Source organism: Choloepus didactylus, chromosome 2, assembly GCF_015220235.1.
Source record: "Choloepus didactylus isolate mChoDid1 chromosome 2, mChoDid1.pri, whole genome shotgun sequence".
NCBI classification, from domain to species: Eukaryota; Metazoa; Chordata; class Mammalia; order Pilosa; family Megalonychidae; genus Choloepus; species Choloepus didactylus.
In genome coordinates, this window is record NC_051308.1 from 3,204,609 (window position 1) to 3,227,105 (window position 22,497).

General features: G+C 43.2%; 1 protein-coding gene across 1 annotated transcript in view; it reads left to right on the forward strand.

Annotated features, from left to right (window-relative positions):
- MTHFD1L (methylenetetrahydrofolate dehydrogenase (NADP+ dependent) 1 like) overlaps window positions 1-22,497 on the forward strand; it is a 221,647-nt gene that overhangs the window by 174,888 nt on the left and 24,262 nt on the right. The gene's annotated exons all lie outside the window — the stretch shown is intronic.

Below are 22,497 nucleotides of genomic sequence, written 5' to 3' on the forward strand. Positions count from 1 at the left end.
ACTGTGGCCCTCAAAATGATAATGTACAACACAGGGATAAATGGAGGAGACAGCTTAGGCTGCACAGAACGAAGCCCAGCCGCCCCAAGGGCTGGGGAAATCCATGTTTGGCTCTGAGAACTGTCCTTTTCAGCACATCAGGGGGAACCTGCAGCTTAGTGCATTGTTGGATCCCATAAATACTTGTTTGGGACATTGTTGTGATGAGACTGTTGTGCTGTAGGATGGTTATGTTATTTCAGATTATCTGTGGGGGGAATGGAGATGAGTAGAGATATGAGAGCTTAAGAACATGACATTTGTGAATAAACATGTGGCTCTACTGTGATGCAAACAAGCAATGGGTAGATAGATAGTGCAGAATTCTTGCCTTGCGATTTACACCAGTTTAATCTAATATTGGGCAGAATGGTTTCTGTATGCATTTTGGGGATTCTTACTGCATGTGTGTCATGGGGATTCGAAGAGTGAGGGTTGGACATGGGTTGGAACAGCCCAGCGGCATCTGGAGCGGGCTTGCTGGCATTCCAAATGCCCTCCAAGCCCAGGGAAGGCAACAGCAAGGGGTGGGGAAGGGATGAATCCGGAATGCTTCACACAGGGCGCGACTTCCAAACTACGGAAACAGAAGGATTCCGTCTCAGAGGCACGGAAGTCCATGGTGGCTGGAGTCAGGTGGGGGCAGGGAGGCTGAGAAATGGGATTGCGACAGCAGGACAAGGCCAGATTGTTAAGGATTTCGAATGCCATCCAAAGGAGCTTGGACTTGATCCCATAAGCACTGGGGAGTGACTATAGGGTGTGCTTTTTATAAGAAAAAATGTGGTCCAATTTGTAATTTAGAAAAATAACTCTGCCAGCAATGTGGAGAGTGTTTAGAGGAAAGACACACAGACCCAGAGAGTTGAGTCAGCTTTGGTGGTGAAGCCAGAGATGATTGAGGTCAGCACAGGGCCCACAGAAGTGAGAGCAGAGGCAGATTTGACACATATTTTCAAGGTCACCTGCACACGGGCATCAGGGAAAGGGAAAACTCCCAGTTCGGTGGTCCTGGATGGTCACGTAACAACTCAGGAAGAAGGCGGTTTGGCAGGGCTGGATGTGAGTCGAGCCTGGACACAGAATCTGCAGGGTTGTCTGGACCTATAGTGTAGCTGTGAATCCATTAGAAATAAAGCCACAACCCTCATAAGAGCACAGGATGGCAGAGGTGGGAGTGCTCAGCATATAGGCGCAGGCAATCGTTACTCAGGGGAGAGGCAAAGATAACCAGACGGGAGAAGAGGAGAAAGCAAAGAACGACACCCTGAAACTCACAGTTCTGGAGCAAACTGAGGGTGCTTTCCAAGGGGTGTGGAGGGAGCAGTCAGAGGTATGGGGAGGAGACTCGAGGTTAGGGGAAGGGCTATCAGCAGCACTGATAGTGTAGGGAGAAGAGTATGGATAAAATGGTTACTGAGTGACATTTAGAAGAGGCAAAACTATAGGTAAAATTGCAATCAGTGGTTGCCAGGGGTTGGGATCCAGGGCAGGGGATTAACTACAGAGGGACACGGGGAGGCTTTGGAGGGGCGTGGAAATACCCCACCCCCACCCCCATCTCAGTAATCAGAAAAGGTACCGAGACGAGCTTGCTCTTATTCCTGAGAAAGTCCTCTGTGCTCAAGGTCTCCTTGACTTTCTCAGCTCAGGCCCTTACTCAGGAGTAAGAACACAATGAGCCATGCAGACCCAGGGGAGACAAACACAGTGGGGAGCACCCACAGAGAACGTGAAACAGGGCCACAGCTGAGGAAACATTGAGCTCCGTTCATAATTTGTCCCGTCTTGCCCTGTACCGATTCCAAGTCCTTCAGTAGTTCTCCCAGCAAATTCATTCATTCATACATCCCTTCAGCCAGCCAGTGTGCTTAAAGCATTCTGCTTTAAGTGGAGGTTGATAGCCAGAAGTTAGCTCACAAAGAAAATGGTTTGGTTATAAAAATGTTGAATTTCATTTGTAACTTATTTAGTTTCTGAGCATTTAACAGTCATTAAACAAAAGTCATAATATAGTTTAAAGTCTTTGCAGTCACTAAACAAACCCACCCCAGGCGACCACCACCTCATCCACTGTCATATAGAAACCAAAAGCGCTTCTGGAATATCAGCTCGTCTCTGAACACTAGTCTGCCCTTCCACCCTGATGTCAGTCTTTTTTAAGACAACTTACAAAATAAACCTGTAGAGGGGTCCTTGAGAAGCAGCCGTGGGCTGGCTGGGTTTCCTGAAGAGCTCTTGGCCACTGTTATCTCCTTTCCCAGCAGTGGCTGAGTTCAGGGGTGTTAGTGCACTGGGGCAAAACCCTCCTGGGACAATCGAGGGCAAGGAACAAGGAAGGAAGCAGTGTCTGACTAAAGTAGTTCCTAGAGGTCAGGAAACCATCGCTCAGAGGCCACAGACTTTGAGGTCTGCTTTCCATGACAGAGCAGGAAGCTGTGTGCATATCAGGACACAGCCCGCCCCTCCTCCCCGCCAGAGGCCAGGGGCTCCTAATAAGGGCTGGGTTTATACGCACTCAGCACCATTCTAGGCCTTCCACAGAGTGCTGTAGTGCTTCTAACATTGATCACTGTGCAGTAGTCACAGCGTGGTGATTTCCTGCTGATGTGACCCAGGAGAAGTAGGCAGGCCCCTGGGAGACTGACTCCAGCAGCTGAGAAAATCCTAGCATGTGCTCCTTGGAGTGACTTTGAAACACATACCCAGCTCTCCTCTCCAGAAGAGAAATCTAAACTGAGACCTTAAAATCAGAAAGTTTCTCAGTTCCTCAGCAGTGTTCATTCATTCCTTCATTCACAAATATTGTTAAATACCTTTTCCCCGTGCAAGATGCATCAAGCCGTATGGAGATAACGAAAGCCAGTGCTTCCCTTACATGCTTGTTAACAAGGGAGAGCCTTCTTGGTTTGTCCTCATCAGAGGCAGGTTGCACCCTCCCCAGTGACCACGTGTGACTGGATATTAGGTCGAAAATTTAGGAATCACAACACATGAAGGCCTGCCTCCTCAGCTCACATCTCCAACGCCGCTGACCACGAGATCGCATAATGAAATGCTGCTGAATTCAGCTCTTGTCCCCTCCAGATTTTGCAAGCTAAATCTTTGCTTCTACCCTCTCTTTACTTAGAGGCCACATTTTTCCACCATGCATTTATCTCATCGTGTTCTCTTTAATTGACATTGGTCAGCACAATAAAATGATAATAGTAAATAGCATTAATTCATGTGGTAGCTTCACTCATACGTTTCACTCCCGAGTGTTTATGGCAGCACCAGGAACAGATGGCTCAGGTTGGGAGTGCTGAAGTCCTGCTCTGCTTTCCTTCCTTTCTTTCGCAGTGTCTTCCATCTTTTTTTTTTTAATCATTTTTTTTTATTGTAGCATATAACATATATATGTAGAAGTGATAACTTTCAAATTACAATTTAACAAGTAGTTAAAGAGCAAATCTCAAAAAATGTTATCGGTTAGAGTTTCACCATTTCAGTTCTTTCCTTCCAGCTAATCTAACACCCTGACAACTAAGAAAAAAAAATTACATAGAGACTCAGTATTCATAATTCTTTGTTAAATTCCATCTTGTCTGTTGCTACCCCTTCCTCTAGTTTAATCACTTTCCTGATCTTCAGGGATGTCTAGGTAGTGACCAACCTAACTTGTTCATGTTGAAAAAGGGTGTCAACTTTATGAGAAAAAGGGGGACACATCTGGTTGCTGTTATTGAAGAGGCTATTGTTTCTGGGTTTGGGGACTTAGCTGGCATAGGAGCTCCATCTTGTTTTTAAGGTAGCTAATTTTGCCTTCCTAAAATAACTTTCTTCATTCCCAGTAAACTTCATATCTATTCTTGACTTTTTAAGTGACATTAGGCTTATGTATTCTTTCCAGCATGTTGCTCAGAGCCACAAATTAATATAACATTCTTGACCAGCAGAGCGTCACTTATCACATCTTTTTGTAAGAAATAGTTTATCAAATACATTTCTTTGATGCAAGGAGAAAGAACAAACTTTTTCTAAGATATTTCCAAGTCTTTTTTTCTGCAGATTACCATGTTATGTTTCCAAAATTCCTTCAAAGCTTATGGTTTATGGTGTTTAGTAAACCTAATAGTGTATGAAAGATCTCAAAAACAATCTCGTGCCAAAAAAAAAAATTTAGATTCAGGTGGTCTTTGTCTTGTAGTCACTTTGTTTTGATGTGGTCTCTAAGCTTCTATAATTTACAAGGACTGTTTAATCATTTGGCATAAATTTCATGAACTAAAAACCTAATGTGTAAGCAAAGCATATGAAATGATATTATTCAGAAGTAAATTACATCCCATATGGGAAAACACTAGAAAGACACCAAAATCTTAACACTGGCCATTGAGAAATACGAGGACTTTTTCTTCTCTACTTTTCTGCAAATTTCAAATCACTACACAGAGCATAAGTTACTTCTGTAATATAGAAATGCAATAAACAGGGAGATGAGAAATTGAAAGTACTTGGGGACTCCCCCCTACGTGGGACCCAACTCCCAGGGGTGTAAATCTCCCTGGCAACGCAGAGTATGACTCCCGGGGATGAATGTGGACCCGGCATCATGGGACTGAGAGTATCTTCTTGACCAAAACAGGGATGCAAAATGAGACAAAATAGTTTCAGTGGCTGAGAGATTCCAAATGGAGTAGAGAGGTCACTCTGGTGGACATTCTTATGCACTATATAGATAACACCTCTTAGGTTTTAATGTATTGGAATAGCTAGAAGTAAATACCTGAAACTACCAAACTCCAACCCAGCAGTCTAGACTCCTGAAGACAATTATATAATAATGTAGATTACAAGGGGTGACAGTGTGATTGTGAAGACCTTGTGGATCACACCCCCTTTATCTAGTGTATGAATGAGTGGAGGAATGGGGATAAAAACTAAAGGACAAATGGGGTGGGATGGGGGGATGATTTGGGTGTTTTTTTTTCACTTTTATTTTTTATTCTTGTTCTGGTTCTTTCTGATGTAAAGAAAATGTTCAGAGATAGATTGTGGTGATGAACGCATAACTATGTTATCATACTGTGGACAGTGGATTGTATATCATGGATGATTGTATGGTGTGTGAATGTATTTCAATAAAACTGAATTTAATTTTAAAAAAAAAAAAAAAAAAGTACTTGGGGAAAAAAATGCATAATGAGGGCCAAACAGTAGCAAGAGTCAGAGAAGGTTCACGTGACCTGTGGGATTGAGCTCAGTGTCAGCACCTTGTGCCTCCTGCCTGTCATGGTTTAACACCTGGACTGCTGAAGATGAGCTAGAAAATTCCTATAAGAAATGCACTCTTGAGTTTTGCTTGTCTGGTTCTGATTAATGTTTGCTACTCCAGTTCTGCTAAGGAAATGCAACAGAAATGGTCCCTGAGCTGTTCTCACTTCCTGTTTTGCAAGAACAAGATGCTCCTTTCTTCTCACAGGGCTTTCTGAAACAGAGGTGCATTTGCAAAACAGTTGGCGTGGAGATGCACTCAGCTGAGATTGAATTCCTGGCTTTTTTTTTTGGTCTGTTAGATTGTTTTCCTTTGATCTCAAATTGAGGCAGTGGGAAGGACCTTGAAGAACTCTTCATTCTTGACCAACATGGGCCATAAAATGACAAAGTGGTGGGCTACATGACATGAGTCTAGGCTGGAACTGGGTTTGAACGGTCCCTCAATTCACCTGGAGGGGACCGAGCTATCCCACAGCATGATATGGCTGTCAGGGTCATTTAGAGCATCTCTTGGGGGAAGGCTGGCTGCTGGGCCTGGGGAAGTAGTGGACCATGGAGCTCGTTTGGCTGGGGGGCCAGTTGGAGCTCAGCCAGCCTGCTAGTGTGGTTTTCTCTGCACAGCTCCTTCCTGCTCTCTTCATTTGGTCCCTGTGCCATGTCTATAGAGTGTCTACAGTGAGTGAGCTCTGCATATGTATAAATGCTTTTTTTCTCCCATTGCAATTGGTCTGGACTTCCATCTGGAAGTCTTTCCAGGGAAAATAGATCAGCAGGAGAACAAGCAGTGTCTCTCACGGAGCTGGGGTGCCCTTTATCACACTCCCTCTCACCCTGACCCAGCCGCATGGCCAACCCAGGTGCACCGCTGACCTCATCACTCAGCCTGACTCTGGAAAGCAGGAAACTGCCGGAGCGTGTTTGAGAAGTCAGTGATGTCATCCAGGGCTCACACTGGATGGGACGGGATTGGAGAGGGCTGGGGGGCAGCCGGCACCCACCCAGCCATCACTGCCTCTCTGCCCTTCTGTTCTTTCTCACGTTTCAGTTCAACGCAGGTTGTTTTCTGTTCTCTCTCTACTGTAAAAGTATGCACCAAATGCCTCGTTTCCTGCTAGAGCTCATCCAGGTCAATGATGATGTTATTTTCACGCTCGCTGGGGATATTTTTTCTCTCTCTGCACCAGCCCTACTTAGGGATTCATGGTTATAAACTTGCTTCATTAATCCATGAAGGTGGATTGATTCAACCCTGGCCGGTTCAAAGCACATGCAGCTCTCCTCATATTTTCCGGAGATTTATGGCCAGTTGCATAGAGAAGTAAGTGAGCATTCATTCCCCGAGCTTCTTTTAAATGAGATGTACGAGTCGGAACATAATAAAGAGGCACCCCGATGGAATGAAGAAATCACCTACCCTTTCCTTCCTCCCTTCCCCCACTGCCCGCATTCCCTTCCTTCTCACCCCTACCCCACAAATCAACAAAGGAGGAAGTCTGCCAACAGCCCTCCTCTCTCCCTTGCTCCTCTGGCTGGCCCTGAGTTGGCCCCAAATACCCAAAATCCCTTCCACTGGTGGCAAATCAACCAGGCTTGACTTACAATCTGCCCGCCAGTGCCCTCCCACACCAGCCACGTGTTATTTGAGTCCTCGCGTCCTTACTCCATTCCTGGGGAGCTCGTTGGATTCCTCTTCCTGACCCAGCTTGGATCCCTTTCCCTTATCCTACATCAGAATTTCCTGCTTTCTCCCAGTCATTCAGTTTCCCAGTCACAGTTGTCCTCGATCAGTGACATCCGGCTCCAGCTGCCCAAATGCTTTGTAAGGAAAGCTACACACGTGTGTGTGTCCAGGAGGGGAGGGGTCGTTCCTGCCTTCTCAGTTGGTGTGTTTAGGGGAACGGAAGTTGACTGCATCTTTCACAGTTTCCAGAAACCATTTATCACACTGACAAAAGAAAAACAGCTATGTGGCTCATGCGAATGGCATTCTCCTCTCAGTCACAAAAGGTTATCTGGGCCCCATCCTTTTGTTTAGAGGTTCTTTTCTCCCCTGGTTTGATGTGGACTTATGTTAGCATGAATATAAAATGACTTGAAGTGAAATCAGCCCCAGCCCAGGAAGTATGCTGAGTCATAACGTTGCCAGATATTTTTCTTATTGAGCTAAATTTTTAATCTGCTGCAGTGATGAATGGCCCAGGAGAGCTGTAGGTCTCTGTGAATATGAAGGCCTGAGAATGGCTTGGATGTTAGACCTCCTGATATTTCCCTCTCGGTTGGGTCAGAGTGTGTGCGAGGCGCCGAGTGCTGGACACTGAGTCCCATGCAGGAGTGTCAGACAAGAAAACAGCAGGGTCTGGATAAATAAGGCATAAAACCTGAGACGTCAGAGCAAATACGGTGCACATCACATGCTTTCTGAAAGAACGGGCTAAATGATAAATGCAAAAAAACTCAAAGGCAGCAGAGGCCCCTCTGGGAAGCTGGGATTCCGAGGCTGGGCTGTGAATGACATTCCTGGGCGTTTAGGCAGCCACCCGGGAGAACTGGGGGAGCCAGAGGAAAGGCGTGGCCCAAACTAAAAGTGGAGAGGAGAGTGGTGTGACCAGAGGCTCACTGAGGTGGAAGCCACAAGAACTGAGGCCCGATTGAAGGATGGACTCAGAAGGAGCAGAGACGGGGTTGCCATAACACAGTTAGGTCTACAAGATCCGTGTCTCTGAAGGGGCCTGCTTGGCTTCCCCATCACAGGAAGTAGTTTCTGGGGTTCAGGAGATCAGGGCTAAACATTTGGGATTTATTTCCGTATGCACTCCCTAAATTTCCTATGGAAAATGTTGAGTGTCTTACCTGCACCATGCACTGAGACTGCCGAGATAGAAAAGATCCAACCTGCCCTGAAAGACTGCACAGCATTGTGGTGGGGGGCAGACCAGCGAATGCATGCAAACGGGGTATTAACAGATGCCAGGATGCAAAACACAAAGGACAGGTGGCCACTTCTGGGGAAGGGGTGCAGTGCAGAGAACTTCCCCAGGAGTAAACTCGAGTGTCCTAAAAAAGAGTGGGCATCTGGGGTGGTGATGGACACAAATAGAATATTCCAGACCAAGCAGTGGAGTGGACCTGAACACAGAGGGCCATAGAGGCTGTAGTTGGTGGTTGAACTTGACTCCAGAGGAGATAAGCCAGTGAAAGCCCTTCAACGACGGAATGATGGGATGAGGCCACTCCAAGGTCACTACTTTATACACCACTGGAGGTGAGCAGAGCCAACCCGCCCCAGCCCACAAGGCAAGGACCCAGGGCCATTCTTTACCACCTTTCATGGAGAAAAGCAAAACTCTTGACCCCTGCCACAGGATGGCTCTCACAGTAGGCAGACCTCTCCTCTCCAGGGGCTGGTGAGATGACAGTTTCTGTATCCAGCCATTATTCCTCAATAATTTGGTTTCTTAATGAGCTGTTATTTGCAACAAGTCAAAAGCTTTTAAAGTTGTTTCAAACCATATTTCGTGAATAAATTCAGTTGTCCAGAAGTGATGGAAGTGGTTTCTTCTCCGTCTGATGCCGCATGTTTAATTTGTCTGACTTGTACAAATACTTCTGATCCATTAGACTCCTTTGTTTTCAACGTACTTGCTGCTGTGTCATAGATTATAGGGCCATTGGGACCAGGAGCCTGGTTTCCATTCTCTTTGCCTTCTCTTTTTTTATAGCGTGGTTGACAAACTTACAAGTGGCAAAGAGTTCACTTGTCATCAGAGCTGTAAAATCACAATGACATATGAAGAATTCTCTTTTGTTACCCTAGCATCACAGAGAAGTGTAAATCCCAACCACGACTCTAGCTGTAAGACACAGTCTTTAGTTTTGGCCTGAAAATGCTTGTATTACGTCTCACGAGGAGCCACGTGCAGAGGATCGTCTCTCCAAATCCAGACCAGCCAGGATGGTGGCCAGGTCTGGGCTATTGTTGGCGCTCCTTCCTGCGTTTATGCATAATGAATTTAGCGAGTTACTCATTTGTAATCCTTCGTGACATTTAAAAAAAAAAGAAACACTTAATTTAATCAGAAATGCTTTTCACGTGGGTAAAAATCACCACATGGGTAGTTACAAGTTCTTTCTTATTTGTAACTATCACTGACTTTCTTCTCAGAGCTGTTTTGACAGCTGGAAATTGTTATTTTAATTTTGATGAGTTTGTCATAAAGGGTGGAATGTGCTCCTTTTTGGAGAGATGGAAAAGCTTTGGCGGGGAGAAGGGAGAGAGACACCGAACCACCACCCAACGGGACTCCAGGAGGAGAGCCAGTCGGCTTCTTTGAAGCGCTTTGAGTGTTCGTTTGAGGCATAAATTGGAACCTTATATCTTTCTTTGGGGTGGGAAGTATTTCAAACAGAAAAAAAATGACTGATAAACCACATCACTGGAAAAAGAAGAGGTTTCATGAAGAGTAATAACATTCCGTTTATGAATTTGAACTTCAGAAGGGATTCTTTTATTTGGACAGTAAATAGTTAATACGTGCAAACTTTGATAGGAAATGGCCACAGCACTAAAAAAAAAAAAACAGACGTGCATAAATCCTGCTGTAGCCCCTCTTTGTGATCATGGATTCAAGCTGAGGACAGTGATGGAGTGTTCCAGTTCATCAGAAGTGCACCAGTCTGCTTGCATCTTCTTCTGGCTCTCCTGCCTGCTTGCAGCACACAGACACTGCTGTCTGTGTGTCCTAACTTGAAAGACAAAAATTCTGCCCACAGAAGTTCAATAAATGTTTGCAGCTCTTCTATTGTCCTTTTTCTTTTGTATCTTTATATTCTTGAACATTTCAGGTGACCTCTTTCTAGCCCCAAAATAATCGATATTTTTCTAAATATTCTGAAAGTAATATAGAATCCAAAACAGACTTATTGAAAGCATTAAAGATAGTAATATCTGGATGGTTCAGGAGCAGATGATTGTCTTTAAATATACACAGCAATTACTTATGTAGCCATTGAAAATGATGTTTATGAAGACCGTTTAATGACTTGGAGATACAACTGATTCGTTATTTTGGAGGGAAAATGCGACATATAGAGCATGATATCAACAAGGCAATAATGCATGGGAAAGCAAATAGAAATAAAGGAATGCTTAAATAAGTAATAGTAGTATTAAATATAAAACAACCTTAAGAGCTAACATTTATTGAGCATTTATTAGGCACCAGGCAGTGTTCTGAGCGCCTTGTATGTATTCACTCATTGATTGCTTAGAGCACCCCTTTGAGGTTGGGAATATCACCCTCCCTGTTTTATATTCGGGAAAACCCATGCACAGAGAAGTTAAGTAACTTTCCCTGATCATCAAGCTAATAAGTGTCAGTACCAGGATATAAACCTAATACTGCCTCCCAGAAATATTATACCACCTCTCTTCTGATTAGATGGTTTTATTTTCACATCTATGAGTGACTGCAGTAAGTGGCTTCAAATGTTCTACTCTTAAATTAATACCATTATTTTGATAGATAGTTGTGCCGGTTTGAATGTATTGTGTCCCCCAAATGCCATTATCTTTGTGGTCTTGTGTGGGGCAGACCCTTGGGTGCTGGTTGGATTTGCTTGGAGTGTGCCCCACCCAGCTGTCGGTGATAATTTTGATGAGATGTTCCCATGGAGGCTTTGCCCCACCCATTCGGGGTGGGCCTTGATCAGTGGAGCTATATAAATGAGCTGACTCAAAGAGGAAAGAGAGTGCAGCTGGGAGTGATGTTTTGAAGAGGAGCAAGCTTGCTAGAGAGGAACGTCCTGGGAGAAAGCCGTTTTGAGGCCGGAGCTTTGGAGCAGACGCCAGCTGCCTTCCTAGCTAGCAGAGGTTTTCCGGACGTCATTGGCCATCCTCCGGTGAAGGTACCCGATTGCTGAGGTGTTACCTTGGACGCTTTGTGGCCTTAACACTGTAACTGTGTAGTGAAATAAACCCCCGTTTTATAAAAGCCAGTCCATCTCTGGTGTTTTGCATTCTGCAGCATTAGCAAACTAGGACAATAGTGTACAAAATCTTTGCTTGATATCCATCAACTCCATATAACCTTTAAAAATTTAGTGACAGCATACGTTTTCGATCTCAGTTTTCCTATTGGTTAGCAGGAACCTGTGATGTTCAAAGGGAAAAATTTTAGGTGTACCTTGTTGAGATTTTCCTGTTTTGGCTACTCCGGTTGACCAGTAACTCTTACCTTGAATGGTACATGGATCTTGGAATTCCTGTCACCCGTTAGTTGATGTGCTTGAAACAGATCCAGAACTGTTTTCTAAGAGAAACCCTGATACTTCTCTCTCTCTCTTTTTTACAGAAGTATTGTCAACCCTGCTAGGTATAGGAACATAGTGATGATAGAACAGATTCACTCCATGCCTTTGCCAGAGATATAACCTTGAACTATCTACTGCCAGCTCTTTATCAAAGGTCTGCTTGGGAAATGGTATTTCTGGAAAACTATCTAAGAATCTAGTCTGTCCACTCCTTAGGAGATGGTGAGTTTTAGTCCCCAGATCAAGGTGAACCTCAAAGAGCTCTGCATTTGAATTGCATGGAATTGCTTTCAATGGCATTTTCTTGCATCATGCCCTTGTCCTCTTTTGAAGGGCACCGGTGCCATAAGAAACATCCTTACCAACATATGACTGCAGAGCAGTGTCCTCTGACCCAGCATCCCCTCTCAAAAGCTCACAGACAAGGATCAGCTGGGCTTACTTAGGGCTCCTGGGAGCTCCTTGACCTGCTGGACTTCTCCTAGTATACAGCACTTTGAGCTCTGAGTTACGAGGTCTGGGTGCTGGTCTTTTTCCCCAGAGTCCTGGGAGGGCAGGGACCAAATCTTAGCCATTCTGAGTTCCAAATGCCAGTCCCCAGGCTTAGCACATAGTCGGTGTCCAATATAATGCTGAATGAATGTCTTCCAGGCTTGAGTAACAAAGTTTGCTTGTTGGTGGGCTGTTGTTGGGTTTGGTTTTTGTTTGTGTTCTTGTTTTTGGTTGTTTTGCTTTTCCCTTTGTTTTCTTTGTGTCTTTCCCTAGGGAATGGAAATGCCTTTTCCTTATGAACAATGTCTTTCCTTTTTTCTTTGGTTGCCAGGAAGCTCTAAAACTCATCAAGAGCTCAACTCATTGTAGGATAAGTTCAACTCAGTGCAGTAATCATTATAGCCTGACTGGACTGCATTACTACTTTCTAACTGAATCTTGAATTTTTCCCTTTGCATATTTTCCATGATCCTCATTTCTATCAGTCTAATTTTTTAATTGTATTACAAGGTAAGCCTCTTCAGGTTCTTTACTGACAAACTCCATCTTCTGGAATGGATATAACAGAAGATCAGGGATAAAGTGTAAATAATGGTGCCCCCAGAATGCTTCAAGACCCAAGAGACCCAGGCTTCTCACCTCCAAAATTATACACATATACAGACACAATAAGATGGAATTTCCACCTTACCTTCCTCAATAAAAACACACCGTAGAGGAGAGCAGTGCACAGAATCATGTGGAAGGTCATTTTCGTTGCTATTCAAAGAGACAAACCATTGCTTATTTCTTGAGGGTTCAGTTTTAACCACTTTTCTTGCTTCATTTCCATACCCGTTAAGAGCTTAGGCTGATTTACTGTACTTGTGTTTTATGAATATAAATAGCTTCAGAACAAAGAGAAGAGGAAGATATGGGAGGGTCAGGGGCATGCTGAGGTGGTAAGAGAGCACAAAGTCAGGGGGCACCAAGGGGCACTGAGGGGCAGAGTCTTCCCCAGCCTGCGTGGCCCTGTGCCGTGGTGGGTCCTGCAGTTCTGATCTTACAAAGAGCTTATATGGGCCCTCTTTTCAGCAATGCACGTTTTGTTTAGCTTGCTTTTAAGGGTGACCTATAGACTGTCAGCCAGCCAGAATCATTAATTCCATCGCACATTTTTCAGTATGATAGATGGTGATTCACCTACAGAAGCCCATCTAACTCATAGATAAAGCTGGATCATGAAAATTACAATTTATAGAGATATGTGTGATTCTGTCGTGCCCACCCCTGGTCTCACAGCTGCTCTGAGGCCCTGGTTCTCTCCTTTTGGAGGACACCCCCCCCCCCCATCCTGGGATGGCCCTGCTTGGCCAGCCAAGGCAGTCAGTGCACCCAATCTCATTGGTCAAGGGGCCTGCGGGTATGGACCGAGGGCTGTGTTTCACTGTTTTTTCATGGATCTGGGCAGCACGCACCAATTTGGTAGGCAAAGCCTCTAAAGGAACATTTTCTTTTTAGCAAAGTGAGATGGCATCACAGGGCAGGGCAGCGTGGCTCAGTGGTGAGTGCCCTGCCCAGGGAACCAGGCTTCAGGACTCCTGGGTTTACTCCTGGGTTTAGATTCCTGCCTCTGCCCTGAGCAAGTGAGTCCCTTCTCGCTGGGGACATCCAGGCCCTCTTAGCTCCAATCATCTGTGGTTCTAAACTGGATATTGATTTGCATCATATAAAACCAGAATAGGAAACCTGCAAATGGTGTTCTCTTTGATGAGAAATGACAACTACAGAAGGACCCAAATGCTGCAGAAACTATCAGGTCCCTTACCTCAAGGGTTGTAGCTCTGCTCTTAGCATTTCACTAAATTTTTATTCCTGAAAACTACTAGAGATATTAGAATTCTTGCTAATCTGACAACATGGGGATCAGCCTTCCCCAGAGCAGTTTCTAAAGCATACGTTAGAGTGCATTTAAAGCCCTAAATCTGGGGCGTTGGCTGTGCTCTGTGTAGTTTAAGATAGTTATGAGGTGGTATGGGAGGGCTGTTCCCCAGTACATCATATAATACATCAGGGAGTCATCAGTTTTATTTATGAGCAAGTCGATGCTTTCAGTGGATTTTTGGCTTTGCTTTGTTCCAGACTCAGATCCACCATGTAATGTAGGGAGGGTACAGCAGGGACTTGGGGAGGGACATTGGAACTTAAGGGAAGGGCCAGCAGGCCAAGGTCAGCAAAGGGACATCCCTAAGATGAACAGCACTGAATTGGTGGGAAACAGTTCAGGAAAATCTGCTGAAAACAATTCAGCTAATATTTGCATAATAAAGAATTGAATGCATTGCATTGGGGCGAGTTGGGGAGAGACACCAGAAAGTCGGGGCACACAAAATTTAGACAAGGGAGCCCTGGAGAATAAGATTTTATTGCTGTCACCAGCTGCATCCAGTGATAGCTCCTTAGTTGGATGATCCTTGGGCACCCAGCTGAATGAAGGTATTACGTGGCCACATGAAGGCTGTATTTCTGATTCACTCATTCAATATTTATCAAGAGGTGCTATGTTCCAAGCCATGAAAACAAACACAATGACAAATGCCAATACCATGTCCTCGAAGAAGGACCCAAGTTCAATATACAGACAACTCACAGAGCTGAGAGCTGGAACAGAGGGGGACCCAGGTGCTCCAACAGCCTGTCGGGACAGAGCACATTAGGGCAGGGTTGGAGAAGTCAGGCTTGGACTGGGATTGCCCACGCCTCATCATGAAGGACAAGAACGGGTTAACCAGGGGGCAGAGGGCGTGCTAGGCAGCAAGTTCAAATCGCGGGAGGCAGGAGGGTGCCTTTCTCAAATTCTTTCATATGGTTATTGTGGGGAGGAGGCAATGGGGTTTGGAGTGAGTGGTGAGCGGCTAAGCTGGGCAGGAAGGTGAGAGAGCCAGGCCTGGCAAGGCCTTGAGGTCAAGCTGGAGGGTCAGGACCTGAAAGACTTTAAAGCAGAATTCTCATTTTAGAAAGATCACTCAGGTAGCAGTCTGGAAGACGGAGTGGACAGAAGAGAGATTAAAGGCACAAAGACTTGGGAGAGAAGAAATGCACAAGCCTGAGCCGAGAGAGAGTGGAGCTGAGAGGAGTACACCCGTACGAGAGATATGATGGAGGTGGAATGAGCAGGAGAGGGGAAGAGAGACTCTCCAATGTGTTCCCCTGGTGAAGGAAGTTGTCATTTACCTAGAAAAGCAATAAAGGAGGAAGAACCAGGGGTCCTCTACTCCCAGTGGAGTCACAGGAGCAATGAGTTGCAAAATGTTGTGAAATGTTGTCTACCCAAGAAACTCATTGGCGACTCAGTGCCCAGAGTTTTTATTGGGCTTGGTCACGTAAGCACCGACCCTTTGCCTAGCACCCACCAAAATCCCAAACTCCCAGAAGGAAAGCAGGTGTTCAGAAACCATATTGTTTGTATAAATAGTTTAGGCACAGTGAGCCACCCTTACCAATTAGGCTTGGTGGGAACCCTCCTGAAATCTAAGTTCGTAGACGCCAACCTTGCAAGGAGGCCTTTCTAAGGAGAGCAGTCTCCAGCCTGCTGTCTTAACCCTTTTCTGCACAAGAATGAATTCAGTTTTGAATATGTTGAGTCTGAAGCTATTGTTAGACATTCAAGAGAAGATGTCCACTGGACAGTTGGGTGTTGGGTCTAAAGTTCAATAAGGAGAACTGAGCTATAAATTAAAGATTCTGGAGTCATTAACACCTCAGATGGTTAGTAAAACCAAGATGACACACAGAGAAAGTGGTGATCCTGAATTTCTCCATACCATCATATAAGAGGTCATGTAGTTCGACTCCCACCTTATATAAATTAGAAAACTGAATCCCAAAGGAAGTGACTTGGATGCACATGCATCTAATTATTATTAATCTGTTTCAAGATTATTGCTCTTTCCATCATTTCACACTGCCTCTCTAAATGATAAAGTCATTTTGTCCATAGATGATTCAAACAGTTTGGTTAACATGATTTATTTCCCAAAAAACTGGATCCTTGGACCCTGAAAAGTGGAGCTGATCATATCAAGCAATCCACCTGGAAGGAATTTCTCAGCAACCCCTAAGTCAACCATTCGTGTTTGGTCAAACGGATTATCGAAAGGCAGTAACAGACTAAGACATTTCTCTCCTTTTTACACTTGTGTCTATTCAACAAATTATCTTTCTAGGCACTCTGTTAGCCACTAGGAATAAAAAGATGAATGTGACAAAGTCTTGCCCTCAAGTTACTTATATTCTATGTCCAGGAAACAGATAAATACAACTTATCTATCAGGAGTGTGTTGGGGGAGGGGGTTGCAGAGTGACCTCTTAGATATGGGAAATGAAATGAAAATAAGCCCAAGTGTAGGAGAAAGTACAACTTGAATATAGTAAAATAAAGTCCTGCATTTTTATCCAGTTTTGGATTTCATTCTTGGGAAGCCTTTAACTTGTACAGAAGAGACTAGAAAAACATATAACTGTGGTTCAAACATGTAGTTTGGTTTGGTCTCAGGAATTAGCTTTTTTTTTTTCTTTTTTTAATCTTCATTTTATTGAGATATATTCACATACCACACAGTCATACAAAACAAATCGTACATTCGATTGTTCACAGTACCATTACATAGTTGTACATTCATCACCAAAATCAATCCCTGACACCTTCATTACCACACACACAAAAATAACAAGAATAATAATTAAAGTGAAAAAGAGCAATGAAAGTAAAAAAAAAATACTGGGTGCCTTTCTCTGTTTGTTTGTTTGTTTCCTTCCCCTATTTTTCTACTCATCCATCCATAAACTAGACAAAGGGGAGTATTGTCCTTATGTTTTTCCCAATCCCATTGTCACCCCTCAAAAGCTACATTTTTATACAATTGTCTTCAAGATTCATGGGTTCTGGATTGTAGTTTGATAGTTTCAAGTATCTACCACCAGCTACCCCAATTCATTAGAACCTAAAAAGGGTTGTCTAAATTGTGTGTAAGAGTGCCCACCAGAGTGACCTCTTGGCTCCTTTTGGAATCTCTCTGCCACTGAAGCTTATTTCATCTCCTTTCACATCCCTCTTTTGGTCAAGATGTTCTCCATCCCATGATGCCGGGTCTACATCAGGAATTAGCTTTTGCATCTAAAGAGGAGACCTTCCCCAATGCCCACACCAGCCTTTTTTGTGACTAGATTGGATATGCATTTACATGTGCTGGCTGCCACTTTTTGTGTGGCTGTACATCCTACCCGTAATAATAGCAGGCAATTTTGCATTAATCTAAGTTGTCTCAGGGGACATCGTGAAGTATGTGCAAATCATAGTTCATATAGAATGTAAATTCTAAAACAAGTTGCAGGTCATTTGTAGAGTCTCAAAATGTATATTAAAATATATATATAAATCTTTTGAATCCTAATTCCTGCCTCATTTGTCATCTAAACAGTCTTTGTTCTTTGAGCTTTCAAACATGATTAATTGATGTTGTGCAGCATAGCATTGGAAAAAAAAAGCTGAATATTTTATGAAATGAGTAATCTAGTGAAACGCCCATCTTTCATTTCTTTTATACTTTACCACCAAATATGCTTTATGCAGATCATAAGGGCAGTTTGCTTATTTCCCTGTCCAAAACTTTGTCTTTTTAGCATAGGATTTTTCTTTCCATTAGGCCAGCCAAAAATAATATTGACAAATTCATGAAGTTTTCCATCTGATATTTTTGCAAACTTATGCAAATATCTTTGGACAGTTAAGAGAATGCAATAATTAAACATCAATGGGGATAAATTACGCCAGGCTGTCCTATTACATTATCTGGCCTCAAAGTTGGAAGTTAATGAAGTGTTTGGAAGTATACCTTCAAAACAGAATATCTGAATTGTGTGTGTATATGTGTGTGTGTGTTTTTAGGAGAGCAGTGATTGGAATAAAACATGGTGTAATGTTATAGTTGCTGTAGGGAGTTACCAACCTTTCAATGAATGTTCATTTTCAGCATATTAGAATTTTAAGATTTTTTCAGTGGCTCTTTGTCATGAATCTTTCCACTGGGATCAAGCCCCTCCTGAATAGACTCACAAACTAAGAGTTTCTCAAAATCCAAAATCAAACTGTTTCTCTTTAAAAATATACTTTTAAAGTACTAAAAAGCATAAAAGAATGAAAATAAGGTTAATATTTGGCAAAAACAGTTGATTCAAGGAGTTGTCTCTTTAAAAACTTTTTGCTATGGAACTTGCTTCCAAAGAAATTCACTTTGTCTATCATTAAGTCTAAAAGTTCTCCTCTTTATGTCATTTCTTAAATTTCTGATAAATTCCTGTGGAATGTGAAATTGTTTTTAATTTGTTAGAAATAATTGTGGGTTTTTTTTTTCCAACTTAATGAAGATTGGTTCAATATTCACCCTTGTTCCAAACAAAATTCTTGAAATAGTAAACTAAATTATAGCTTGTAACTTTTCAAGGTAGGAAATGTTTGCTAATCATGAAAAATATGCTAGTGTTCTCAAATGGCACAGCTCGTTACAGTTTTGCACTGTCACTTCATTTAACGTAGGAGTCCCTGCGAAGTCACTCCTGTCTAACAGCAGGGACATCTTTGCAAAGGCACAGAGGTGCTGACCATCTTTTCTATGGGAGGGAAGGTTGACAGGGTCTTGGCCACAGAGTCTTCACCATCCCAGGTCTCCAGCAGTGTCTCCTTTTGCAGGCTGGGCATCTGGAACAAGGGGCTGCAGCATAACCATTCCTACCCATGACTCTTTATGCTCCCTGTCATTGCTGGAACACTCTCGGCTGCCAGTGAGAGAAAGCCACCTCCCACAAGAGAAGCAGCGCTGGTCTAGCCTTAGTCAAGCAGGTTTGGGGCCTACAACTCTTGCTCCCCATTGCTCAGCCCCACCTCCCTCACTTATATCCAGAGTAACTTCAAACCTAAAATCAGCTGCCCAGAGGAGACGTCTCTCTCCCACCGTCTGTAAGTCTAGGGGTCCCCTAGTGGCCCTGAGTGTATCATGTGTCAATATGACCCATCACTGAGGCCAGCTGATGTGCCCATCCTGGGGGGACGTGGGGGCAGGGTGAGCTACACTTGATCCATACGGAACGGGACCCGGACAAGAGTGCTGGTCAGACAGGGTCCCTGCTGAATAAATGATGTGTCTCCCACAGGCAAAGACTATTACCTGTTTAGCTATATGTAGATGTTGTTGGCATTTATGAAGTACAAAGTCATTTAAAAGCATGCCTAAATTCATAATAGCTCCTTTTCCTTCATACATTTTCATCTTGAATGGATTCTGCCCTAGAAGAGGTCAAGAAATTTTTCTACTTCAAAAACAGATCCTCATACTCACAAAAGTTTGGCAGCGTCGGGTTTTTTAAATCAAGTTTTGTCTTAACAAGAACCATAGGAAAAGCGGATCAGTCCTTCTTTTACTGCTGGCTCTTCAGTAGTGTCATCCTTTTGTGATACATCAGTCTCCGACTTAACCTGTGTCCTCCAAAACTTAAGCTTGTCTCATCTTATTTCTTCCCAATTTCTAGCTACTCATCTGACTCTCACATTCAGCTCAATAAAGCAGTGTACATAGATCTTTGTAGTCCATATTGGTAAATGTTAGAAATATATCAGCTTGGTCATTATAAAAACAAAATATATGTGTTTGACTCATTAAAAACATCAAAAATTAACCATTTTTTAAAAACACAATTTGTTAAATTCATTGGTAATCGATACCAGCTTATTGCCTGATAACACTGGAATAAGATTGTGTGTTAAATATTGATAGGGGTGTGTGTGTGCACGTGTGTATACATACAAACACACATATCCATATACTCTTGGAGTGAGATCTATTAGACCCAGTGATCAGCTTGCTGTATGGCTGACTCATTTCCAAGAATTGGAACATGGTGGCCACTTTCCAGCTTGGCATCACCATTAATCTTTATTTTTTTTCTGCTGATGTGGTGCAGACGCTAGCCAAGTGAACTCTTGTGTGTTCCGTGCAATACATGTGGACTTCTGGTGCATGTAAGCAGTGGATGGTAGTCTTGATTGCAGGATTGTAATTTTCCTTGAGGCTCTAATTGACAATCAAGAGGACTTGAAAGTACCATTTGAATAACAAGTTTATTCTTTGGCAGGGCTACATAAAAAGACATGAGTAATGCTAAACAGATAATAGATTCTGATTCGCCCCATTGCAACAGTGGAGACTTCTGGGTAAACAAACCAAGAGAACCGCTAGAATGCAGATCTGATAACCACACTGTGTTTGGATTAAGTCAAAAGATGACAAGGAAAAGTTTACGCAAGCCCTCCTATCTGGAGCCGCGGAGGCACGCTCACCCCACCACATCGAAGCAGAAAACACGCATTGTGATTTTGTGAACACTGGTGCCTTCTACCCAGTGACCCATTCAGAGGAGCTTGAGCCAAGCTCTTACCAGTGATAGAGATGGAGACACCTCAGGATTCTCCAGTATCATTTTTCACGTTTTGTTCTTGGAAACGGTGAATAACACTGCCAGATCTTTCAAATCCTCAGGCATTTCCTTGTGGCTCCATGTGGCTGCTGCAAGTCAGGTTCTTCTTGAACTGAGGGTTCAGTTATAACATCCATATGCTCCCCAGCCCACACTCTGACCTTACTACTTTTTCAGCCTTTTAGTATTTCCATCCACTAATCCCAGAAGACAGAGCGAGGAACAGTATCTCTAAATATCCTGCGTATGCGGTCCAATTATTTTTCAAGAAATTAATTAAATAGAAGTATCCTTTTTAAAAAATTTTTATTGTGGTAACATGTATACAACCTAACGTTGCCCGTTTTAACCACTTTCAAGTATACAGTTCAGTGGTGATAATTACCTTCACAAAGTTGTGCCACTAGTCGTCACCAAAATTTTCCATCACCCCAAACAGAAACTCTACGCCCATCAAGCATTAACTCTCCATTCCCCTCTCCCTCTGCCCCTGCTAACCTGTAGCCTATTTTCTGTCTCTATAAATTTGCATGTTCTAGTTATTTCATATATGTGAGGTCATACAATATTTGGTCTTTTGTATCTGGCTTATTTTACTTAACATGCTATCTTCAAGGTTCACTCATATTGTTGCCTCTTTCGGAACTTCATTCCTTCTTACGGCGGAATAATATTCCACTGTATGTATACACCATATTTTGTTTACCCCATCATCTGTTGATAAACACTTGGGTGGCTTACACTTTTGGCTATTATGAATAATGCTGCTATGAACATTTGTGTACAAATATCTGTAAACAGAAGATTTTTTAAGCTTGGTATGAATTGCATAAACTTTTTAACTCAAAAAATCATTTACTTACAACTTAAGACAGTTAAACTGGAGAGCAAGAAAAAGCTAGTAAGTTTAAGAACTTCCTAAGTAGGCAAGAAATTACCATTTTCCCCACACTTAGCATTCCTTGGAAGAATCAGCCATATCCTTTAGAGCAGTACCAATACTTGTCCACAGCCTTATTTCTTTTGAACTCAGCTTGGTTTCTTTGACACATTGATCATGGAATCCAGTTTTGATTCCTTTTCTGTGGATTTGTGCCAGTTTGCCTGATTTCATTAAAGTTTTGGAAAGGAGTAAAACAGTGGTATCATTTTATTGCAGTCCTCCCATCAGTCATAATTTGGGTCTGTCCTGGTGAAAGATGAGGAATTCAGACTGGGAGTCTGGGGAAGGTGGGTTCAGGGGTGCAGGGGATGGAATGTGGCAAGTACTTATTTCATATTATAAGTTCAGCCATCTCTACCTCATGATTTTTTTTAGCTATGGTTTAATTCCAAAGTGACTACAGTCATAGGGCTCAAGCCCAGGACCATGGAGACCACATGGTTTTCAATGAAGTGCTTTTTAAAAATTTTTTTTTGTGCATGCCAGAACAGTAAGGTGTCATCCAGAACAAGCAGTTAACTCCTTTGCTGGCTCAGTAGGTAGAGGACTTCTGATGCTGGCTGTTCGTGGTGAAAGCTGAATACGGAAATCCATCCAGCAGAGTCTACTACTACCCTTCATCCTTAACCAGATTCCCCTTTATATGGTTTCTCTATTGCAATCCTTTTCTCCCCTGGATTTGTAACTTGGATTTTTCCTCTTTGTAGAGTGCCCTATTCCACTATTAGCTGAACTGCTTTGTCATAGTGGCTTTCCTCCTCAGTGAGAAGGCTCGGGCCTCAATGTTTCTTCAGCAAACATTATGTACCCTCTGCTCCATTTACCTGCTGGTCCAGGGATCACTTCCCCCTAAGGGTCTCCCAGGCCACTCTCTTGTATCGGAGCCAGTCAGGGATAACCCCACATGACAGAGACGCAGATCTAAAGGGATATTAGTAAGTTCTAGA